The following is a 26,020-nucleotide window of genomic DNA, read 5'->3' as shown; positions in this document are numbered from 1 at the left end:
GCTCAGTGGTTAGCACTGTGGCCTTACAGCAAGAAGGTAGCTGGTTCGAGTCTCGACTGGGCGTATTGGTATTTCTGTGTGGAGCTTGCATGTTCATTCTGTGTTGGTGTGTGTCTTCTCCGGGTGCTCCGGTTTCCCCCACACATACTCTGTAGATAAATTGGATGAACTATATTTGCCGTAGTGTTTGAGTGTGTGTGAATGAGTGTCTATGGGTGTTTCCCAGTACTTGGTTGCAGCTGGAAGAGCATCCTTTGTGTAAAACATGCTGGAATAGTTGGCGGTGCATTCCGCTGTGGCGACCTCTGAAATGGAAACGAAGCCGAAGGAAAATGAATGAATGTTTCTGGAGAAGAAGTGATTTCTGGAAAATCATGTCATTTAGTTATTACAGTCGCAGTTATATTGCAGTCATAAAACGCTGCTCATAAAACTGCTAGTTTGACAAGTGTGTTTGTCACAGTTTAGGCACTGATTCAGACGTGAGTTTAGTATCGCTTATAACACATTTATGCTCCCATTTTAAAGTATACTATAAAAAATTAGCAGCAGCGTTAATGTATTTAGAGTCAAGTCAAGGTTTATTTATAAAGCGCTTTTTAAAAAGAACAAGTGCTTACCAAAGTGCTGTACACACACATACACCATCTAAAACAAAGAACAAATACAACAGACACATGACTCTCATATAGTATTAAAAGCCAAAGAGTAATCCCTGCTGAAAAATCCAGCTTAAACCAGCCTAGACTGGTTGGCTGGTTTTAGCTGGTCAACCAGACTGGTTTTAGAGGGGTCTTGGCCACTTCCAGGCTGGTTTCCTGCCATTTCCAGCCTGGTCTTAGCTGGTTACGCTGAGAGATGACCAGCTAAAACCAGCTTGACCAGCCTAGCCAGGCTGGGAGCCCAGCCAAAACCAGCTATGTCCAGCTTAAACCAGGCTGGTCAAGGTGGTTTTAGCTGGATTTAGCTGGTCATTTTCCAGCCTGACCAGCTAAGACCAGGCTGGAAATGGCTGGAAACCAGCCTGGAAATGGCCAAAACCCCTCTAAAACCAGCCTGGTCGACCAGCTAAAACCAGCCAACCAGCCTAGGCTGGTTTAAGATGGATTTTTTAGCAGGGATAGTGGGTTTTAAGACTGGATTTAAAAACAGAAAGGGTTGCTGCCTGTCTAACACGGAGAGACAAATTATTCCAAAGTTTGTGGGCCACCACCGCAAAGGCATGGTCCCCGCTGGTTTTTAACCTTGCGCATGGAACAGCCAAAAGTAGCTGATTAATACATCTAAGTGCCCTTGTTAGAGTGTACAATTGAATTAATGAGGACAAGTATCTTGTTGCTAGTCCATTTAGGCATTTAAACACTAAAACTAAAATCTTAAAATGAATCCTAAACTGTTCAGGAAGCCAGTATGGGTGTAATATGCTCCCAATTGCGTGTCCCCATCAGCAAACGAGCAGCAGCATTCGGCACCCTCTGCAGACGAGTAATGGAGGTCTGGCTAATACCCACATAGAGGGCATTACAATAATCTAGCCTAGTTGAGATAAAAATGTGTATAACCCTTTCAAAGTCGCTAAAAGACAAAAAAGACTTAAGTTTAGATAATTGCCTCAACTGGAAAAATGTCTGGGTAAAAAAACAACAACGTTTTTCATGCAGCTCAACTCCTTGTTCAAGCTCTTGTTCTCTCCAGACTGGACTATGGGGTATATGCTGAAGCATGCTAATAGGACTTTTAATTTGCCAGTAACCTGGGTTAAGCGCTTTCGGTGAGCTGTATCCCAATGCAAAATCCGGTGTGTTTAAGGTCTGTTTTCTTTAAAAGTCAGCGATCTCCACTAGCTGAGTGATATCCGATTTAAAGTGGGTCTCAGATTGTACAAGAAGCACTGCATTAAATTACATTTCCCCCGCCATGTCTTTATAATATGAGCATTAATTTTACCCCAGTATATTCAATGGAGCTTCTGCGCTAGCCTGCCGATTCTGACGGGCGCGTGCGAGTAAACAGCTTTTTGTCTTGTTTTACGCTTGAGCAACTAAATAAATGCTAAAGTTTATTTAACTGAATGTATTTTAATGATATTACAACATCGATGCTGTATAAGGAACCGTATAAAATGGAAAAAAGTACACAATAACAGGTCACCGGAAGTGTATCAGCGTGGGAACAGCACTAGCTCGGCATATACCCTATTGCAACTCTCTACTAGCCGGGCTCTCAGCTAACTCTATCAAACCTCTTCAGCTGCTTCAGAACGCAGCCGCACGAGTGGTCTTTAATGAACCTAATAGAGCACATGTCACTCCGCTGCTCATTCGTTTGCACTGGCTGCCAGTTGCTGCTCGCATCAAATTCAAAGCTCTGATGTTTGCTTACAAAGCGACTTCTGGCTTTGCTCCTTCTTATCTGCTCTCACTTCTGCAGATCTATGTGCCCTCCAGAAACTTGCGTTCGGTGAATAAACGTCGCCTCTTGGCTTCATTCCAAAGAGGGAAAAAATCACTTTCCCGAACGCTCGCGCTCAATCTGCCCAGTTGGTGGAATGAACTCCCCAACTGCATCAGAACGGCAGAGTCACTCGCTGTCTTCAAGAAACGACTAAAAACTCAACTATTTAGTCTCAAGTTTACTTACTAATCTGCAATTGCCTCTCTGGCTCCTCCACTAACTGTACTATAGAATAGAAAAAATAATACTTAATAATAAAAAAATAAAATAAATTTTAAAAAAAAATGTACTTGTGTTTTGCTTTTTACACTTTACAGACCTGAAACTTGCCTATAGCACTTATTCATTGTTGCTCTTAGTTGTGTAAATTGCTTCCTTGTCTTCATTTGTTAGTCGCTTTGGATAAAAGTGTCTGCTAAATTACTAAATGTAAATGTTTTTTTCCCTTTTGAAAACAATATATTTTATTTTTCCAAATATTTATAATATTTTGGAGCTGTAAACATGTCAGGCTAAATGATAAAAATAAATTATTAATATCTACTGTCTTCATTAGTTTTAAAAACACAGATTTTTTTACAATTTAAAACGGCATCTTTGGATATTTTTCCTGCTGATGGTAATGTTGTCCTACAAAACTAAAAAAAATGTAAATAAAGCATCTTACACATACCTTAGGAACGATATTACAGAAAATGTTGACCGTATTAATACCTTTACTTTTCCAAACCGCGGTATTGCTTGAAAACGGTGATCATCCCATGCCTAGTTCGTCTTGCCTGCAATGAAATACAAGCTAAAGTAAATCTGGAAATCACTACTTACTATTTTTTATTTGCGTTTTCCATCCTGTCTCAACTTTTAAATAAAACTGGCGCTCAAACATATAGTATAGCTTAAAATGGGGTCAGGTTTATATAATCTGGAGGTGAATAAATGCATGCATGAAGCTCTTCACAGAGCCAGGGAGGGATTCATGCTGCTAAATGCACATTTGCACTAAAATATGAACAAATGTAGGCGATTTGTTGTGTTATTTTCACATTTTTTGAATGTGGGCAGCAGCTGTTGGTTCATTGGAAACATGACACAGGCCGGACGCCAGCAGTCTTTCCCCAGCAGAGCGCTGTTAGTATGGGCCTGTTCATTAAAATCACACACACACACACACACACACACACACACACACACACACACACACGCACACACAGACGTCTTTCCTGGGGCCGCTGAGTGAAATCATGCAGGGTGAGGTGATTTGGTTTGTGTTGGCATGAAAGCGGAACGAGACGCAGACCAGGCGGAGTGTTGCGGGTGTAACCGCGTGGCAACAGCTGAAATTTATTATGCACTCATGATATTTTTGTGGTTTTTGTGGTCGTTTATTATAAATGTACTCGCCGTGTTTTTGTGGTTGGCTTTCGCAAATGTTTGTGTTACGTTTTCATCAGTCGAGGATTTACGATTTAAATGTTTAATCCAACAGCCTAGTATTTGGTGTTGATGCGAGATGCATTGGCTGTAATTTTCTTACTGTAATGGGAGGTTTAAAAGCTAAAATGTGAATTTACGTTGCACTTTTATATCGAAGAAAGAATGATAGGAAAGTTCTTTATTGATGATATTTTTGTGGTCATTTGTCTTGGATGTACTTGCCTTTTTTTGTGGTTGGCTTTCGCAATTGTTTGTTACGTTTTCATCCGTCAAAGATTTTGCTGTGTTTTCTTACGCTACTGGAAGGTTTAAAAGCTGAAATGTGAATCTAATTTGCACTTTTAAATCGAAGAAAGAAGGGCTGGGCGATATTGCTATAAAACCTGTCACGATATCGGCAAGGCAGTGGCGCAGTAGGTGGTGCTGTCGCCTCACAGCAGGAAGGTCGCTGGTTCCGGGTGCTCCGGTTTCCCCCACTGTCCAAAGACATGCGGTACAGGGGAATTGGGTAGGCTAAATTGTCCGTAGTGTATGAGTGTGTGTGTGAATGTGTGTGTGGATGTTTCCCAGAGATGGGTTGCGGCTGGAAGGGCATCCGCTGTGTAAAAACTTGCTGGATAAGTTGGTGGTTCATTCCGCTGTGGCGACCCTGGATTAGGGACTAAGCCGACAAGAAAATGAATGAATGACTTGTCACGATATCATGTTTCATATCATTCGATATCAATAATTATTGAATATATTTTAACAATATATTTAGGAATATTAGGATTTATTTTATTTAACTATATTTTAATTTACCAACATTTTTATTTACTAAGGCAAATAGTTTCAATTAGGGTTGGGCGATGCCGACCAATTTGGCATCGTACGATTTGACGGTGTGCTCGTGACGTGTCAGAAGTGCGAGGAGGGAGGGATCTGGGGGTGAGAAGGGTGCGCAACTTATTTGAGGACCGTGAGGGAGACGCAAGATTTCCGGGAGATTATCACTCGCTTGCGGGCATTATGAGTCCCGTAAATGCACAGAGACTCCCGGAACTTCCAGGAGACTTGGGATGTCTGAATATCACGTTTAATAACTATAGTGAGACGCAAACCAGCGGTACATCCTTAATAATCTGTCCAACGTGCACTGCTCAATTGAGTTGAGAGGAGCGCATGACTGTGTGGCCACGTGATGTGCGTTTTCAGCAGACGGAGGGCTGTTCAGAAATGCTAGGTAAAACACGGTGTGGATGAGGATCATTTTCATTCTAAAATTCCATTTTAACACAAAAACGTATTAGTGTAAACAGGACCAAGGTGTGTATTTTTTGCGAGCAGGTTTGCGACGGGGGCAGGGCGGAGGATCGGCGATGCCGGCTCAGCATCGTGTTGCCTATTGGCCATCGGCCCAACCCTAGTCTCAATTGTCAAAAACAAAAATATTTTGACAAAAAACTATTATAAAAAAATTTTTTTTATAATAAAATGAACATGTGTAAATGCTGAACAATCAAAGCAAACTTTAAGGTGTGAATAATGATACAGTAAACCTCAAACTCCGTCAACAACACACAGTGCTTTACTTTTTCCACATTTGTTTATGTTACAGCCTTATTCCAACATGGATTTAATTCATTTATTTCCTCAACATTCTACACACAATCCCCCATAATGACAATGTGAAAAAAGAGTTTTTGAAATTGTTGCAAATTTATTCAAAATAAAAAAACCTATAGAATCACATGTACATCAGCATTCACAGGCTTTGCCGTGAAGCCCTAAACTGAGCTCAGGTACATTCTGTTTCCACTGATCATTCTTGAGATGTTTCAGCAGCTTCATTGGAGTTCTCCTGTGGTCAATTCATCTGACTGGACATGATTTGAAAAGGCTACACCTGTCTATATAAGCTCCCAGGGTTAACAGTGCATGTCAAAGCACAAACCAAGCATGAAGACAAAGGAATTGTCTGTAGACGTCCGAGACAGGATTGTCTCGAGGCACAAGGCTGGGGAAGGTTACAGAAACATTTCTGCTGGATTGCCGGAAAGAGCACGTGCATGTCTAGAACGTGCTGACGTGAGGTGTCTGCTTTAGCCAATCAGAACAGTCAGACGCATTCATGTTCGCACGGTTTATTAGAATAAAAGCCTTTAAATATTTTTCCAGACACATTTAGCTGCTAGAAATTAGTCAGATAACGTTTGTATGTTCATCTTAATGCGAACCCTGTACAAACTTAGTGATAAAATGCTTATGATAAGCCGTTGTTTGTTTGTTTACAGTGCATGTCAAAGCACAAACCAAGCATGAAGACAAAGGAATTGTCTGTAGGCCTCCAAGACAGGATTGTCTCGAGGCACAAGGCTGGGGAAGGTTACAGAAACATTTCTGCTGCTCTGAAAGTTCCACTGAGCACAGCGGCCTCCATCATCCATTAGTGGAAGATGTTTAACTACCAGGACTCTTCCTAAAGATGGCCGGCCATCTAAGCTGAGTGATCGGGGGAGAAGCACCTTAGGCCCCGTTTACACTAGTGCGTTTTAGTTTGAAAACGCATAAGTTTTGCTACGGTTACGCCAACCGTCCACACTACGCCGGAGTTCTCGAGCGCCGAAAACGGAGCTTTTTGAAAACGCTGGAGAGGCCGTTTTCATTCTGAAACGCTGCTGCTCCGTCTCAGTGTGGATGGGGAAAGACTGAGACATCTGAAAACGGAGGCGGGGCTGCAAACGTTCGCCTATCTGATTGGGGCTTTTCCTTAATATTAAGTAGCCCACACACAGTTCAGTCTCGCATCCTCTTCCTGTAAGTTCAGACTTCGCAAGTTTGATCAAGGCTGCAGTCTCCCCCTTCCCAGTTTGATATGGAAAACATACCGAGGACACGGGTAAATCTTCAAAGGGAACAGTGTACTTTATAACTTCATTCACATCACCTTGGCTACGTTGTTTCACTTTCTCAACAATAAAATATAAACATGATTTAAGGAACTGCCTATTTTCTTTTTAATATTAGCAACTTAACAGACAGCAGAAATGTTGAGGCGCCGTGCTGATAATATGAGCGTCATCTTCACTGTTTGGATATTCATAACAAAACGGAGCCGATAACAAATGCCTCCTTTCAATTTCAGTGAAAATACGAAACGCACCCTCTCTTTTGCTGAATATCAGTTTTAATAATCGATAATTATAAAAGTATAACATACAATAAGTTTATACATTGTAGGAAATAAAGGCAAGCGATCAGTCAATGTACCTGGATTAATCATTAACTTATCTTTGCGCTTAACCAAAACATGTTACCCGTGAACAAGTAACTTAATAGATTCCAATGATCAAAGTCAGGGAATTGGCCTATGTCGTTAGATAAAGACAACAACATGAATGAAATATTACGTTTAGCAAATATAGGGAGATTAGATCCAGCGGGAGATGCTTGATGAGCAGTCCGACAAGCAGAGCTCTCATCTGGGTAGAAATGCTGGAGCACTTGCCCGAGAGTGTGTGTGTGGTCACGTGATGTGCGTTTTCAGCGTTTTGGTGTGGACGGAGAGCTGTTCAGAAACGCTGGGTAAAACGCGAGTGTGGACGCGGATCGTTTTCATTCTACAATGCCGTTTTAAAACTAAAACGCACTAGTGTAAACGGGGCCTTAGTCCTTAGTCAGGGAGGTGATCAATTTACCCGATAGTCACTCTGTCTGAGCTCCAGTGTTCTTCTTTAAAGAGAGGAGAACCTTACAGAAGGACAACCATCTGTGCTGCAATCTACCAATCAGGCCTGTATGGTAGAGGGGCCAGACAGAAGCCATTTTCCGCTTGGAATTTGCCAAAAGGCATCTGAAGGACTGTCGAGAGCAAACTATTTTTTTAAATTTCTTACTGGCATGCACGGATGAATTAAAAGCTATTAATGTGAGATAACAAAATCATATGGTTAGTATTGATTTCACGCCAAACCCCCACCCCTCATCCCCCCAAATCCACTTTCTTTCTTTTTTGTTGCTTGTTCCTGTTATAATGCGGCCAGACTTCTGCTTCTTTTCATTTTGGCCTTGAGACATCATGTCAGAATTCCACCGGTCCCAGAGCCTCCCTCGCGTCGGAATCTGAGGCCCCTGGAGAAATTTGACATCTACACTCCAGAAAGAGTGTGCGAGTCTGACAGACGTCCTCCTCCTCGGGCCGCGGTGTCCCACTCAGAGGAATCCAGAGTTACCGCCAGATCTCAGACGTTTGGGCTCGTCCTCAAAGAAAGAGCAGAGAAAACAAACTGTCTGTCTGTCCGTCCATCTATCCATCCAAATTATAAATACTATTTGAAAGAGACAGACAGACAGATGGATGGATGGATGGATGGATGCCATACAGATAGATTAGATTTTACACCATATTTAATGTCGTCCATCCATTATTTTCCTTTCATTATTCCATGCATTTTATGCCAGACATGCAGTATTGTTTTCCAATTAACATTTACGTTTCATCTTTAGCCCTCTTTAGACCTTACCCGGAAAGTTACGGGCAATTTTCTGGAAAGGTGTGTCTGTGTGAACAGGCCCTTCTGAAAATACCGTTAAATTCGTTCTGGCTATTTTCCGGAAAGAGAAGTTGTAACATTACAGGTAATTTGCCGGAATGCTGCTCTGTGTGAACGCAGAAGCAAGATTGCCGGAAATAGCGCGTGCACGTCTAGAACGTGCTGACATGAGACGCCTGCTTTAGCCAATCAGAACAGTCACACACATTCACATCCGCGCAGTTTATGAGAATAAAATCCTTTGAATCATTTTCCAGATTTTTAGCTGCTAGAAATTAGTCAGATAACGTTTATACATGTTCATCTTAATGCCAACCCTGTAAAAACTTATCGATATGCTTATGGTAAGCCGTTGTTTGTTTACCTTCAAGCTTTCCGTGTGCCCCTGAAACAGCCTTTGAGCGCCAGCACACACACATTCATCCACATACATTTCGACATCGAAGTTGTTCATAATACTGATCCATATACAGAGTTTGTAATGTAGTCAAATGTTTACAAATACAAGCGCAGCCGTTTAAAGCTCATTTCTGGTTAATGATGTCAGAATTTACCGGTATTTTGGAATGGATGTATGAATGGTGCTTTCCGCTTTTCCGAAAAAAATCTGTAACGTCCTCACCTGTGTGAACAGCACTTTTTTGAATTTACCAGTAAAATTGATTACTGGTAAATTTTCCAGACATTTACCGGTATCACTGTGTGAAAGCGGCTATTATCCATCCATCTGACCATCCATCATATTCTATTGTTTTTTTCTATCCATCCCTCCATTCATCCCTCCATTCATCCATCTTCTCTTGTTTTTCATCATTCAATCTCTTCATTTTCCACCCATCTATCCATCCATACAATTATCATTTTCTATTTATTTTTGTACATGCATCCATTCATCATATTCAATTATTATCCATCCATCTCCCTATCTGTCCATCCATCCGTCCATCCGTGCACACATCCATCCATCTATCTGCCTCTCCATCTATGCATAAATTCGTCTATCCATCCATCCATGGATTCATCCATCTATCTGTCTGCCTATCCATCCAAATATTCATCCATCCATCTATCTGCCTTTTCGGCCAAATATTCATCCAAATATTCATCTGTCCATCCATCCATCCGCCCATCCATCCATGCGTGCATCTATCCATCCGTCCATTCGTGCACACATCCATGCATCTATCTGCCTGTCCATCCATGCATAAATTTGTCCATCCATCCATCCATCCATTTATACATCCGTTCATCCATCCATACATCTATCTGTCCAAATATCCATCTATCTGCCTATCCATCCAAATATTCATCCACCTATCTATCTGTCTATCTATTCATCAATTTATCTGCCTATCAGTCCATCTATTCATCCATCTATCTGACTATCCGTCCAAATGTTCTTCCATCCATCTTTTCATCCATCCATCTATCTGCTTTTCTGTCTATCTATTGATCCATCTATCTACCTATCCGTCCGTCCGTCCATCAATCTGCCTATCCATCCATCCGCCTATCCATCCATCCATCCATCCATCCATCCATCCATCCATCCATCCATCCATCTATCTGCCGATCCATCCCATCCATCCATCATTTTTTCTCCATCCTTCCATCTATCCATCTGCCTATCTGCCATGCCAATCAGTCCATCCATCCATCCATCCATCCATCCATCCTTTTGCCTATCCATCCATCAATCTGCCTACCTATCTATCTATCATCTATCATTTTTTAAACATTTTTTTACCATCCATCCATCTTTCCATCTATCAATCTGTCTGTCCATCTATCCGTGCATCCATTCTTCCGTTCATCTGCCTATTCATCCATCTGCCTATCCATCTGTCCATCCATTCATCCATCTATATATCTGCCTATCCATCCATCCATCCATCCATCCATCCATCCATCAATCTGCCTACCTATCTATCAATCAGTCTATCATTTTCTATTAATTTTCTGTCCGTTTGCCCTTCCATCTACTCATCCATCATTTTCTATTCTATTCTATTCATCCATCCATCCATCCATCCATCCATCAATCAACAAATGACAAGCCTATGGAACTAACTTGCTAGTTTGTCACATGCAGAGCAGGATTTCTGCCATCCTTCGCACCTGACAGCCATTAGGCAACACTTGTATGAGGAATGTAAATCAGGAACACACTCCCATATTTCACTTCCAGCCAAAACGTTCCATCCCTCCCTACTTTTATGGGTCAACATTTTTGTAGCATAGAATAAAAGGCAGCATATGACTTGACTTTCTGTCTGCCACATGCATCACTTCCATCTGCACCTGCACGAGCCAGCGCTTGATAACCAACAGCCATTAATCTCAATAGTCTGAATGCTCTAAATTAAACGCTACTGTCAATATGCTTTTCTTAATAGACGTCTAAACATTTACTTAAGAGTTCCCAACTGTTTCGCTTTGATCTGCTCCATAATTTGTTTAGCGTGTATTGATATTTCTCCAGCGCAGTAAAACACATGTGGGACTCAGAGAGTCGAGGAAGCGGCCAGAACTCGTCCATCTTCAACTCAGAGAGGAATTGGAGAAATTTAGCACCCTAGAGTTTTGGAAAATACATAAGAGAAGAATTTGCTTTATTGATTATGCGCTCAGATGCTTCAGGGTTACTGATTGGGGATATGTACAGTATGCACACTTCATTGTAATAATTATGTATTTTACTTCAATAAAAGAAACAAGTTAAACTTAAAGGTGCTTCTCGTTCAAACTACTTATGTAAAATGAGCTGAAACCCTTTCACCTTATTATGGTGGCTTGAAAAAGCCAACAAACTGTTATACTACATAAACTTATTCTTCTTTCGTCTTATTCTTCTACTACTATCACTTACGCCCCATTCACACAAGGGTTCAGTGGCAAGGTTTGACGCAATCGTCATAGCAGTGTCAGCCGATGCAGTTAGTCAGCAATCGGCTACTGTCTGAGCTGGTGTATTTGCATACAGCAATCTGATTGGCTGACACTTCCGTCGGCACTTGAAAAGTTCAAAAAGTCCCAACTTCTGCAGCGAGCAGCGCCAGTGAAGCAGCGCCGATGGATCCACAATGCAGTTCGACAACGCCTGACGTCACCCATTCAAAGTGATTAGGAAGCGTTGATGCTGACGCCCCGTGTGAATGGCCCGTCTTCCCCCGGAACATTCATACTACAATCATCAAACCAACTCCAAACCTCCAAACTGTACTGAATTATGTTGCTCTATCTTTTCCAAACTGACTCTTTTCCAAACTGAAAATTCTGAAAAGTCCCATTGACTCTTAACATTGGACCAAACGGTGACCTCATAACTTTCCACCAGACTGTCATACAAACTTAAAGTTGAGCTCATTTAACTCAGACTACCAATCTGCCAGTCCCTGATGACCTTTTGACTTACTAGCCACACCCTAGCAACCACTTACGGCACCATCACAACTGTCCCATAGACTTCCATTATAAAAAACTGCCATTGACTTTACATTGGACAACATACCAATCCATACTAGGAACATACTAACAAGCATACTAACATACTAGCAACATTCATACTATAATTCATACTATAAACATACTAGAAACATGCTAATTCATTCTATAAACATACTAGCAACATGCTAATTCATACTATAACCATGGTAATTTGTTAGCAACTACTCCAAACACCTTAGCAACTGCTTAGCAACGCCTTAGCAACCGTCTAGTAACCACTCAGAACACCCTAGCAACACCTTAGCAACCAACTAGAAGACCTTAGCAACAACCTAGCAACGCCTTAGCAACCACTCAGAACATCCTTGCAACCACCTGGCAACACTTTAGCAACGCCCTTGCAACACTTTAGCAACCGCCTAGCAACACCTTATCAACCACCTAGCAACGCCTTAGTAACCACTCAGAACACCCTAGAAGCTGCCTAGCAACATCTTAGCAACCACCTAGCAACCAATAAAAATACCCTAGCAACCACCTAGCAATACCTTTGAAACCGTCTAGCAACACCTTTGCAATAACTTAGCAACGCCTTAGCAACCGCCTAGCAACCACTCAGAACACCCTAGCAACACCTAGAACACAAGAACCTAGAACACCTTAGCAACAACCTAGCAACACCTTAGGAACCACCTAGCAAAACCTAAGCAACCACTCAGAACACCCTGGCAACCACATAGAAACACCTTAGCAATGACCTACAACACCTTGGCAACCGCCTAGCAACACCTTAGCAACCACCTAGCAATGTCTTAGCAACCACCTAGCAACCAAGAAGAACACCCTAGCAACCACCTAGCAACACCTTGGCAACCACCTAGCAACATCTTAGCAACCACCTAGCAATGCCTTAGCAACCACCTAGCAACCAATCAGAACATCCTAGCAACCACCTAGCATCACCCTAGCAACACCTTAGCAACCCCCCTATCAACAGCTTAGCAACCACCTAGGAATGCCTTAGCAACTACCTAACAACACCTTGGCAACGCCTTAGCAACCCCCATTAACCACTCAGAACACCCTAGCAACCACCAAGCAACACCTTAGCAACCACTCAGAACACCCTAGCAACCGCCTAACAACCATCTAGCAACGCCTTAGCAACCACTCAGAACACCCTAGCAACCGCCCAGCAACACCTTAGCAACCACTCAGAACACCCCAGTAACCACCTAACAACATCTTAGCAACCACATAAAACACCCTAGCAACGCCTTAGCAATTACTCAGTATACCCTAGCAACCACATAACCACAACTTGCAACTGCCTAGCAACACTTTAGCAACCACCTAGCAACACCTTAACAACTACTTGGAACACCCTAGCAACTCCTTAGCAACCAACAAGCAACCACTCAGCACACCTTAGCAACCATCTACCAGCAACTCAGAACACACTAGCAGCTGCCTAACAACATCTAAGCAACCACTCAGAACACCCTAGCAACCACTCAGTACCCCCTATCAATCACCTAGAAACATGATTACCTATAAGTACTTATAATTTTCACACTTCTTAAAAACTACAATTATTGAAAACTTTAAAACTCTCAAGTTTTCTCAAGTCACCATAAAGTTTGTCTACGGACTTTACTTTTCCAGTTGCTATTTGCAGTAGACATGTATAGAGTTAAGACCACATTCCCCAGGCTTCCTCCATGAGCTTCATCTTTCTGTGATCTTCTTATTTTTTCCTACTTCTCTTCTTTTTTTCTCCTTCTCTTCTCTCCCGCTGTGTTGTTGGCTGCCCGTGTCAACTTTGATGAACTGCTGGCGATCGATAGCGGCCCGAGTCGGCCCGGAGCGCTTTGATTACGGCTTCATCCAGCAGCAGCAGCAGTGTGTTTCTGAGTCTCTGCTCTTTGATGTTCTGCTGCCTGTTGTTTTTTTCAGAGGGGCTTCTTTACTGAGACCCTCAGAGCTGAACATCAACATGTGGAGAGGAGATGAAGAGCTGCTGCCGTCTGTCTGTCTGTCTATCTGTCTGTATTTTTATATAAGACGGAGAGATGGATGGATGGATTGAATCCGTCTGTCTGTCTGTCTATCTAACTTCCGTCCATCCATCTGTTTGTCCATTCATTATTCTATCCATCTATTTATCTGTCTATCGACTGTATCTACAGTATATCTATCGTTCATTTGTTATTCTATCTATTGTTCGATCGTTATTCTATCAATCGTTTGTTGTTCTACCTATTGATAGTTACTCTATATATCGTTCATTCTATTATACGTTCACCCTATCTATCTTTCATTCTATATCTCTATCATCCTGTCTATCATTTTATTGTTTGTTCGTTCGTTATTCTATCTGTCGTTCGTTTGTCATTCTATCAACCGTTCAATCGTTATTTTATTTGTGGTTCATTCGTTATTCTATCTATCGTTCGATCATTATTCTATCTGTGGTTTGTTCGTTATTCTGTTTATCGTTCGTTCGATATTCTATCTATCGTTCGTTTGTTTGTTTTTCTACAATTATTGAAAACTTTAAAATAATTGTAGTTTGTTCGTTCATTTTTCTATCCATCATTCGTTTGTTGTTCTATCAATTGTTCGTTCGTTATTCTATCTATCGTTCCTTCGTTATTCTATCTGTGGTTTGTTCTTTATTCAATCAATCATTCGATCATTATTCTACCTGTGGTTTGTTCTTATTCTGTTTATCGTTCGTTCGATATTCTATCTATCGTTCGTTCGTTAGTTTTTCTATCTATCGCTTGTTCGTTCATTATTCTATCCACCATTAATTTGTTGTTCTATCTATTGTTCATTATTCTATCTATCGTTCCTTCATTATTCTATCTGTGGTTCGTTCGTTATTCTATCTGTGGTTTGTTTGTTATTCTATTTATCGTTCGTTCGTTCGTCTATCTATCGTTCGTTCATTTGTTTTTCTATCTATCACTTGTTCGATCATTATTCTATCCAACATTTTTTGTTGTTCTATCTATCGTTCATTCGTTAATCTATCTATCGTACCTTCGTTATTCTATCTATCGTTTGTTTGTTTGATTTTTTTATCTATCGCACATTCGTTCATTATTCTATCCATCATTTGTTTGTTGTTCTATCTATCGTTTGTTCTTTATTCTATCTATTGTACCTTCGTTATTCTATCTCTTGTTCGTTCGTTCAATTGTTTTCTATCTATCGCTCATTCCTTCATTATTTTGTTTATTGTTTGTTTGTTATTTTATCTATCGTTCCTTCATCATTCTATCTGTGGTTCGTTCGTTATTCTATCTGTGGTTTGTTTGTTATTCTATTTATCGTTAGTTCGTTCTTTTATCTATCGTTCGTTCATTAGTTTTTCTATCTATCGCTTGTTCGATCATTATTCTATCCTACATTTGTTTGTTGTTCTATCCATCATTCGTTCGTTATTCTATGTATCGCACATTCGTTATTCTATCTATCATTTGTTTGTTTTTCTATCTATCGCACATTTGTTCATTATTCTATTCATCATTCGTTTGTTGTTCTATTTATCGTTTGTTCTTTATTCTATCTATCATACCTTCGTTATTCTATTTCTTGTTCGTTCGTTCGTTCATTTTTCTGTCTATCGCTCGTTCGTTATTTTGTTTATTGTTTGTTATTCTATCTATCGTTCATTCGCTGTTTTATCTAGCGTTCCTTCGTTGTTCTATCTATCATTTCTTTGTTAATCTGTCTATATATTGTTCATTTGTTCATTTATCTATAGTTCATTCTATTTACCGTTTATTCTATCTATCTTTCTATCATCCTGTCTATAATGTTATGATTCTATCTATCCATCTATCGTTCTATCTATTTTATCAACCTATCTCTCATTTTCTCTCATCTGTTTTTAGCCGTCCGTCTGTTCATGCCTCATTCTGTCCATCCGTCAATGGATGTTCATCTATTCATCCATCTGTCCATCCATACCTCCGTCCATCAATTCATCCATCCATCCATCAACCTATCCATCCATCTGCCTATCCATCCATCCATTCATCCATCTGTCTGTCTGCCTTTCCGTCCTATCCATCTATCATTTTCTATACATTTATTCTATATCCATCCATCTGCCTATGTTTGTTCGTTTGTTCGTCTGTCCTTCCATCCATCCATCCTTTCTTCTGTTTTTCCATCATTCCATCTCTGTATCATTCTGTCTGTTTTTTCTTTCAATCATTCTTTCTGTGCTCTCTTGTTCAATCACTCTTTCTCTCTCTGTCCATCTATCCGTTTGCATGGTTGTCTGTCTGTCTGTCTGTCAAATTTCCCCAAGCATTTTCATACATCTATCCTTTTGTCTCTCTGAAGTTTTGTCTGTCCATCTGTTTATCTGTCTCTTGTTGTTGATGTGTTAAAATATCCATTCACAGAACATAATATCATATTACATTATATCATTTATTAGAGGATCTGACTAGTCCTCAAATAACAAAACACCAAATTCTGAGTTTGTACCATTTTGTAGAGGAACAATCATTGTTGTAGTTTATTCCTTGAACAAAAATAATGTGTTATATATGATTATTTATCATATCATCATGTAAGTTGCAGTATAACTGTTATAGTATGCTCAGATGCATTCATTAAAATCATACCTGAAATACAGCAGAGTCTAATCTGTTCATTTGAAGCAACACTGAGAGCTCTGTGTTTCCTTGTAGTAAAAATATCTCCATTTAATGTCAGCATTTGTCGCTTCACCTTTGCTGCAGCTCATTTTATTATAATATGAGCGCTCTGAGTGGTCGAGCGTCCGCTGACGTCATGAGCCCCGTCGCTCCTTGGTTTATGGAAGCGCCGTAGTTTGTTGCGTAGAGTAGATGGAGTGTTTCAATGCGCTCCGTTGTTCTCAGAAAACGCGTGGAAACATTCGCTCCTCTCGAAAGGATTATAGCGTGTTGCCATTTGAGGAATACTACTTTGTCACGGTTTACCAAAGAGCGTGTTTTCAAAGCAGAGCTTGAGCTTGTTGACAAAGTTTCGGCGCGTTTGTTTGGATGTTTGTGGCACAAAAGTTTGTCGAGTCCCAGAGAAAGTAAATAACGCGGTTTTTGGAGAGACTCCTGGCGACTAGGATGGTGTTATATTGATATAATCATGCTATTTATGATGCTATCATCTTCAACCGGTCTCGTTTAAATCAGTTTTCTGTCTTGGGCTTACTGTATATAACGAGTCTATGAGGAATGGGAACACGGATCTCTGCTAAACACTGTAAGTGACCAGAAGTTTGTCCATTTATTGTTTCTTTTCTTTTCTTTCTATCTATCTATCTATCTATCTATCTATCTATCTATCTATCTATCTATCTATCTATCTATCTATCTATCTATCTATCTATCTATCTATCTATCTATCTATCTATCTATCTATCTATCTATCTATCTATCTATCTATCTATCTATCTCGTTCGTTATTCTATCAAGATATATTTATTAAGAAAGATATATTTATCTTTCTATTTTTCTGTCTCTACTGTATCTATCTATCGTTCGTTTGTTATTCTATCCATTGTTCGTTTGTTATTTTATTTATCTATAGTTCGTTCATTTTTCTATCAATGGTTTGTTACTGTATATTATCTATTGTTCATTCTATCTATCATTCACTCTATCTATCTTTCATTTTATCTATCTTTATCATCCTGGGTTAGGGTTAGGGTTCTGCATTTTAATAATTATTATTACAATATTTTCCTTTTCTATATTGGATTCATTCAGTTCTGAAGAATAATTTACTGTATTTTAGTTTTAATTAAGCTATGATTGTGTCTGTCTGTCTGTCTGTCTGTCTGTCTGTCTGTCTGTCTATCTATCTATCTATCTGTCAATCAGCATTTTAATAAATATTGCAATATTTTCCCTTTTTAATGGATTCATTCAGTTCTGAAGAATAATTTTCTGTATTTTAGCTTTAATTTAAGGAATGAATGTGTGTTTTTTTCTAGTCGGGTTACTGCTTGTCCTGCTCTTGTTCTGTCAGTATAATTATGGATAAAAAAGACGATGATTTACATTCGCTTTTATGTGTGTTTGAGGTTTTCTTTTCAGTATTAGGACAGTTAAACAAGACAAAATGGGATTTCAGTCATCAAAATAATAAAAGTAGCTATTGCAGATGATTTGTATTGAAATGCTGCTCAGTGTAACAAATGTTTATGTACCAAAAATCCTGTCTTTCCTATTGAAAACAATAACTATTTTACTACATTAAATTTAGGGACTCCTGTTCACTTATTAAATGATCATTATTGTCATTTTAGATTCGTGTACTCTGGCTTAAGCCAAAAATTTGCCAGCACAATGTAATTATTAATTTAAAAAATGATCATATTATTTTGGTTCAGATCCAAATACAGGTCTGATTAAGTATGTAGTTTGACAAGTAATTATGTATCAGATAGTGAATGCTATTTCACTCATATATTGATGTTTTGTTTAGAAATGATTTATGCGGTTTTAAAGTAATGATTTTATTTTCATTTAACCCTTTATTGTGTAAAGAGTCATGGTAAGGTAATTGAAATTGATTACTACAGTATAATTACAGTGCTCAGCAAATACAAGTACGCCTCTCAGAAATGAAGCATGCTTTAAAATATTATATTAGTGCATATGCATTAGATTAGTCAGTACTGAAGCCAAATCTGGAGCTAATCTAACACAATAATTTACACTAACAAAAATAAGTAGCCCAAATTTATAATATTGAATAAAACTTTTAAAAAGAGAAAGGAAAAATATATAAATTTTTCTAGTTTGTACTTTTTTGCAAGATTTTGCATGAATTTAAATGTATTATATTTTTATTTCTAAAGATGTTTGGTGACAAATACATTATTTTAATAAATATATCCGTTTGATAAATCTGTTTTGTTCAAACGCATCAAAATATATGGCACATTCACTCAGAAATGTATAAAAATGTTCATTTTTACACTATATAGTATATCTTAAAGTCTTAATAATATTAAAATCATATTAATAATAACAATTAGGACCTCAAAAGTCTTTTAATAACCACTCCAGAGTTCTTCAATGAGACTTTCAATAAATGTCCTAAAAAGACTCCAGCTGATTTAAAAACTAGAATGGAGTTATTAAGTTATTTAATGCAGTGACTATTCATTCTAGACACATGCCAATATTCAATAATTCAATATATTGTAATGATGAACAAATAATATCGTGGGCACTTCAAAATACAGTGTATAAGTATTTATTATTTAAACTTTTAGAGTGCTCATTAAGTATTTTCAGATTGTTGTATTTGCAGTGTGGTCTTTCACAGCACCAAATGACTTAGATGGTTTCATTATTTTGATGATTCATTGCATTTTTATTCGATGTTTTATGTAATTTCAACTGAAACATGAAGAGAGGGCGGGACATAGTGTAGCTCCTCCCCTTTAAAAAAAACAGCCAATAGCATTGTTTTTTCACAGTGTTCTGCCAGTGGGTGTGGTCAAGCTCAAGCGCATCAAATGAAAAGTGTCTTGAAGGGGGCGGGGCATGTCAGACACTAGAGAGCATTTGATTGGTCAAGATTTGATGAGAAACTGAAGTGTGAGGTGACTTAAATAAAACCGTTGATATGTTTAGGCGGATGTGACAAACTACAAGCTTTACATGTTTATATCAGTTTTATATCTTCTAAACGTGAATTGTCACTGTTTTGGTACACACTAGCTTATGGATATCCTTAAAGGGCACCTAGGTTACCCCTTTTTTCAGATTTAATATAAGTCTTTTGCGTCTCTAGAATGTGTATATAAAGTTTCAGATCAAAATACCCATCAGATTTTTCATTATACCTTTTACAAGATGCTGTCTTATACTGATTTCCAGCAGGGGGTGGTTTTGTCGTACTGCGCCTTTAAGACGAGTCTTTCCCGCCTACTGTTTCTACATGCCTCCTCCCTCAGCTGCGTCAGACAACAGACAGACTTAAAGGAAGAAGGTCTCACGTAGCGTTTGTGAGATACTACAGTAAGAACTAACCTTTACTAATCAGTATTGTGAAGTTGCATTGATGAGTCACACACAATATCGTTACAAAGTTAACGCGCACACACACACACACACACACACGCACACACACACACACACACACACACACATGCACACCGCAGATGAGACACACACACGCACACACACACACACAGGCAGGCAGGCAGGCAGGCAGGCAGACAGACAGAAAGAGCACGCTTAGCTTAGTTAAGGCTAACCTCAAGTACTGTGTGGATATCTGTTATGCTAATGTACAAAATAAACCTGATTTAACTTCCACAAACCGGGATTGAAGCGTCTTCTTTTATAATTGTTCTGACACGCGGCTGTGCTGATGAAGTAAAGCTGAAGTAAAACGCTGTAATTAATTACACACATACTCTGTTTTAAAACACTTTAAACATGTGAAACTCACTCTTAATCACATTTGATGATGATTGCTGATCCTAGCGAACAGAACAGAGCTTTTATTCTCGGTTGCTTTGCGTATGTCTGCCTGGTCTTGTTGACATATACACGCGACTTCCGGAACATGTTAATACGCGCAGCTGTCAATCAATTCGGTGGGCGGGGGAATCGCACACCAACGTAATGGTGCGATCGATTTGAAAACAGCTCCAATTGGCCGACCCTTTTTTTGTAGTTAAACTGAAAAAAAAAGACTGGGTGTGTTCATATCACCCCAGTATGACGGTCTATACACTATACCAACACACAGATCTGTCCAAACAGCTTGAAAAGTAGATTTTTTACCATAGGTGCCCTTTAAAACTAGCAATACTGATACTAACGTCTAAAAAGCTTTATTTTAATTCATGGGATGTTTACTCTGGTTTGCGATATCGAATATTCAGACTATTTTAACGCATTAAAATCAAAAGTCATAATCGTTTTTAAATGATAAGAACTTCTGTTGTGTTTATTTAAATTAACCTTATCAAAACCTTAAAATGGCTATTTCACATCGTTGACTTAAACACATTAACTAACATTTACTAATGAGTATGCTGTACTTTATTGTCCTTTTGCAATTTACTTGTTTAAAACATTGAATTACTCTGAACATACACTCGCTGGCCACTTAATTAGGTACACCTTTCTAGTGGTTGGACCCCCTTTTGCCTTCAGAACTGCCTTAATCCTTCATGGCATAGATTCAACAAGAAACAGGAAATATTTCTCAGAGATTTTGCTGCATATTGACATGATTGCACATCCATGATGCGAATCTCCCGTTCCACCACATCCCAAAGCTGCTCTATTGGATTGAGCTCTGGTGACTGTGGAGGCCATTTGAGTACAGTGAACTCATTGCCATGTTCAAGAAACCAGTCTGAGATGATTCACGCTTTATGACATGCTGTGTTATCCTGCTGGAAGCAGCCATCAGAAGATGCATACACTGTGGACATGGTCAGCAACAATACTCAGGTAGGCTGTGGCGTTGACACCATGCTCAATTGGTACTAATGGGCCCAAATTGTGCCAAGAAAATCCTCCCCACACCATTAAACCACCACCACCACCAGCCCAAACCATTGATACATGGCAGGATGGATCCATGCTTTCATGTTGTTGATGCTGAAAACTGACCCAGCCATCTGAATCAGAAATGGAGACTCATCAGAGCAGGCAACGTTTCTCCAATCTTCTATTGTCCAGTTTTGGTGAGTCTGTGTGAATTGTAGCCTCAGTTTCCTGTTCTTAGCTGACAGGAGCGGCACCCGGTGTGGTTTTCCTGCTGCTGTAGCCCATCCGCCTCAAGGTTGGCCGTGTTGTGTGTTCAGAGATGCTCTTCTGCAGGCCTCGGTTGTAACGAGTGCTTATTTGAGTTACTGTTCCCTTTCTATCAGCTGGAACCAGTCTGGCCATTCTCCTCTGACCTCAGGCATCAACAAGGCGTTTGGGCCCACAGAACTGCCGCTCACTGGATATTTTCTATTTTTTTTAGACCATTCTCTGTAAACCCTAGTGATGGTTGTGCTTGAAAATCCCAGTAGATCAGTAGTGTCTGAAATACTCAGAGCAGCCCGTCTAGCACCAACAACCATGCCACATTCAAAGTTACTTAAATCCCCTTTCTTCCCCATTCTGATGGTCGCTTTGAACTGCAGCAGATCGTCTTGACCATGTCTACATGCTTAAATGCATTGTTGTGATTGGCTGATTAGAAATTTGCATTAACGAGCAGTTGGACAGGTGTACCTAATAAAGTGGCCGGTGAGTGTATATGCAATAAGTTTTGTTATTAAGTATTAGAGTAGTCTATTTTTGCAGCTTAGGTCAAAATTGTGATGATATGTTATGATAATGAAAGCTTCAGCAACTAATCCAAGCCTGAAATCTGAAGCCTTATTGATTTATACACATTAATATGCATAATTGTGTAAATAAATGTGTAAAAATGGAAGTATATTGTAGATTTTAAAAGTGTACTTTCCAGAGATTATTATGGCTTTTCCTATATGTTAAATGTTCCTGTATGATAAATAGGTTGTGTGTTTGTTTCTCCGTGTATTTCTGGAGTTCCTGCGTGATGCGTTCAGCATTACAGTGAGCGTTCACAGCTTCTCTCCCTCGGGTTTCCCTCTGCAGAAAGATCTCTGTATCTGCCTGCTCTTTAAATGGATGCGGTCGAGCTCAAACACATGCAGATTTGTTGGTTGGAGGTTTTTTAGACGCAGTGTTTGCAGCACACACACAGGACAGTCAGAGGGGCAGAACTGAGATCTTTCATGGCCTGATTCTGGCTGCTGGTGTAAAGTTTTGGTCTGTGGTTGGAGATGATCTTGGGTTTCCATTGCAGGTCTTCACCTGCCACCTGTACGAGGCTCTATCATTTACTGCACATAAACCGCTGACTATGGCATCTGTGTGTGTATATATATATATATATGTTTGTGTGTGTGTGTGTGTGTCTGTGTGTTTCTTTGTTTTTGATTGCGTTTGAGTTTGTATATCTGTGTGTGTGTCTGTTTTTCTGTGTGTTTGTTTGTGTGTCTGACTGTTTGCCTGGGTGTGTTTGTGTGTGTATTTTTGTCTGTGTGAATGTGTGTGTGTGTGTGTGTGTGTGTGTTTGTTTGCTTTTGATTCTGTGTATGTGTCTGTTTGTCTCTCTGTTTGTCTGTGACTCTGTGTGTGTGTGTGTGTGTGTTTCTTTGTGTGTCTGTCTGGTTGCCTGGGTGTGTTAGTGTAAATATTTTTGTCTGTGTGAATTTGTGTGTGTGTGTTTATTTTCATTTTAGTGTGTGTGTGTTTGTTTGTTTATTTGTTTGCTTTTGTGCGTGTGTGCGTGTGTTTGCTTTTTTTGAGTGCAGGTGTGTGTGTGTGTGTGTGTGTGTGTGTGTGTGTTTTTGAGTGTGTACAGTATGTCTGTGTGTTTGTCTGCCTGTTTGTGTTTGTATTTTTATCAGTGTGTGTGTGTGTGTGTGTGTGTTTTGTTTTTGAGTGCAGGTGTCTGTTTGTTTGTGTGTCTTTTTGTCTGTGTTTGTTTGCGTTTGACTGTATTTCTGTGTTTGTGTCTGTCTATGTGTGTGTGTGTGTGTGTGTGTGTGTGTGTGTGTGTGTTTGTTTGTGTGTCTGTCTGGTTGCCTGGGTGTGTTAGTGTAAATATTTTTGTCTGTGTGAATGTGTGTGTGTGTGTGTTTATTTTCATTTTAGTGTGTGTGTGTGTGTGTGTGTGTGTTTGTTTGTTTGTTTGCTTTTGCCTGTGTATTTGCGTGTGTTTGCTTTTTTGAGTGCAGGTGTGTGTGTGTGTGTGTGTTTGAGTGTGTACAGTATGTCTGTGTGTTTGTCTGCCTGTTTATATTTGTATTTGTGTGTGTGTGTGTGTGTGTGTGTGTGTGTTTGTTTGTTTGTTTGTTTGTTTGCTTTTGACTGTGTGTGTGCGTGTGTTTGCTTTTTTCAGTGCAGGTGTGGGTGTGTGTGTGTTTGAGTGTGTACAGTATGTCTGTGTGTTTCTCTGCCTGTTTATATTTGTATTTGTGTGTGTGTGTGTGTGTGTGTGTGTGTGTGTGTGTTTGTTTGTGTCTGTTGCTTTTGAGTGCAGGTGTCTGTTTGTTTGTGTGTCTTTTTGTCTGTGTTTGTTTGAGTGTTTCTCTGTGTTTGTGTCTCTGTGTGTGTGTGTGTGTGTGTGTGTGTGTGTGTGTCTGTGTGTGTGTTCTTTTGTGTGTTTGACTGTTTGCCTGGGTGTGTTTGTTGTATTTTTGTCTGTGTCAATGTGTTTGAGGGTGTGTGTGTGTGTGTGTTTATGTTTTTGGGTTTGCATTTGAGTGCATCTGTCTCTGTTTGTTTGTGTGTGTGTGTGTGTGTGTGTGTGTGTGTGTGTGTGTGTTTGTTTGTGTGCATGATTTTGTGACTGTACATTTGCTTTTAAGCGTGTGTGTGTGTTTTTGTTTCTGTGTCTGTTCATTTGCGTGTGTGTGTGTGTGTATTTGTGTGTGTCTGTCTGCGTGTGGTTGTTCATTTGCGTTTGAGCGTGTCTGTGTATGAATTTTTGTGTATGTCTGTGTGTGTTTTTGTCTGTGTTCATTTGCTTTTGAGTGTGTGTGTATTTTTGTTTCTGTGTCTGTCTGTGTGTGTGCTCATGCATGTTTTTGTGACTTTGTTTGCTTTTAAGCGTTTTTTTGTATTGTATTTTGTATTGTGCGAGTCTGTTTGTGTGCATATTTGTTTGTGCACGTTTGTCTTTCTGTTTGTATCTGTGTCTGTCAGAGCATGCTTGTTGTGACTGAGCGCGTGTGTGTGTGTTTTGTGACATAATGACACAAATGTGTATAATGACATAGGTTGTACATGGAGAATGTGACTTATGAGGACATTGCTGACGTCCCCATTATCCAAAGGCTTATAAATGAGACACACTGAGGTTTTTCCACAAAGTAAAACTGCACAGAGTTTCCTGTGAGGCGTGTGCTGCTGTAGTGGCCAATATTATACTACAGTTTGTACAGTATAAAAGCCATTACGCCTATTAAATGTCCTCGCAAATCACAAAAACAAACTGTGTGAATGTGTGAGCGTCTGGGAAGCGTTCCAGAATCACAGCCGTGCGTTTACCTGAGTAATGCGGTCAGATCTTATTTTACAGCGATATGCATGGTGTGCGCTTAAAACATGCAGTCAAACGTTTAATATCGGCCCATGTCGTTCCTCTGCAACAGTTTCCTGGCCATGGGGGCTGAAATTCAAGCATAGCATGAAACGTAGACTCCTCCGCTGTCTGTTATGTGTTTGAACCTGTTCTGTTCAGTCACACCGCGCCTTTGAAATCCGCTTTGTTCACAGAGCCATTCTTCCTGATATTCCACAGGGCTGGTAATCCAGAACCGGTTCTCCATCTCAAGTGCTTCCTATTTTTTTATTTAAAGCTGCAGCTAAATGATTTTCCAGAGGTTCAGTGATGAGAACTGTTCTTTAAGCATGCCAGTAGGTGCAGTAGGTGATTGTCTCCTGTTTAGTTGTGCTGGTTGAAAGTCTCGTCACATTCCAATAGTAATGATTAAAGTAAATGATGTTTATATGTATTTATTTTTATATTCTGGGTGAGGCATAAAACTTAAAAAATGTTCATCCAGTTAGGGTGCTTTCACACCTACACTTTTGTTTCGGAACGTGTCTCGTTTGTCCAGTTAGCGCGGTTCGTTTGGCATATGTGAACAGGGCAATCGCGCTCTGTTCCGCGCCAAAGTAATGGCTCTGGGACCGCTTGAATGAGGTGGTCTCGGCTCGATTGAAGCGAACCCTGGAGCGGTTCGATTGCAGTGAGAAAGCGATCCGATCCGAGCGCGGTTATATCACAGTGTTTAATGTATATTTAATAGGCTTACGGCTATATGAAGAGAGAATTATGAGTAGGGCGGGACCCTGTCAATCACCACCAAACCACCACCTCTCCTGACAGCTGAGCAGGATGCTGCAAAATAAACCCTGACACACTGACCAATGTGAGGAGAGTTTACTCACACGTGACTTGTTTTAGCTCTTTTGGTCCGATTAGGAACTTTGCAGTGTGAAAGCGAACCGCTCCAAGAGCAAAGAGCAACAATGTAACAATTGTAATCTCTGTTTCAGAACAACTAAATCGATTCA

At 39.8% G+C, this 26,020-nt stretch overlaps 2 protein-coding genes across 4 annotated transcripts in view; both read left to right on the top strand.

Moving 5' to 3' along the window:
• mia3 (MIA SH3 domain ER export factor 3) overlaps positions 1 to 26,020 on the top strand; it is a 449,969-nt gene that overhangs the window by 257,939 nt on the left and 166,010 nt on the right. The gene's annotated exons all lie outside the window — the stretch shown is intronic.
• The window catches only part of disp1 (dispatched homolog 1 (Drosophila)), a 156,622-nt gene that overhangs the window by 67,572 nt on the left and 63,030 nt on the right, over positions 1 to 26,020 (top strand). The window contains 1 exon segment of one of the 3 annotated variants that reach the window (NM_212800.1): positions 17,043 to 17,135. The exons of the other annotated variants lie outside the window; for them this stretch is intronic. The gene's annotated coding sequence lies outside the window, so the exon portion shown is untranslated. 3 annotated transcript variants of the gene reach the window in all.

This window comes from Danio rerio, chromosome 20, assembly GCF_049306965.1.
Source record: "Danio rerio strain Tuebingen ecotype United States chromosome 20, GRCz12tu, whole genome shotgun sequence".
Taxonomy (NCBI): Eukaryota; Metazoa; Chordata; class Actinopteri; order Cypriniformes; family Danionidae; genus Danio; species Danio rerio.
The sequence above is the reverse complement of the archived record's forward strand: the minus strand, read 5'-3'. Positions and strand labels throughout refer to the sequence as shown.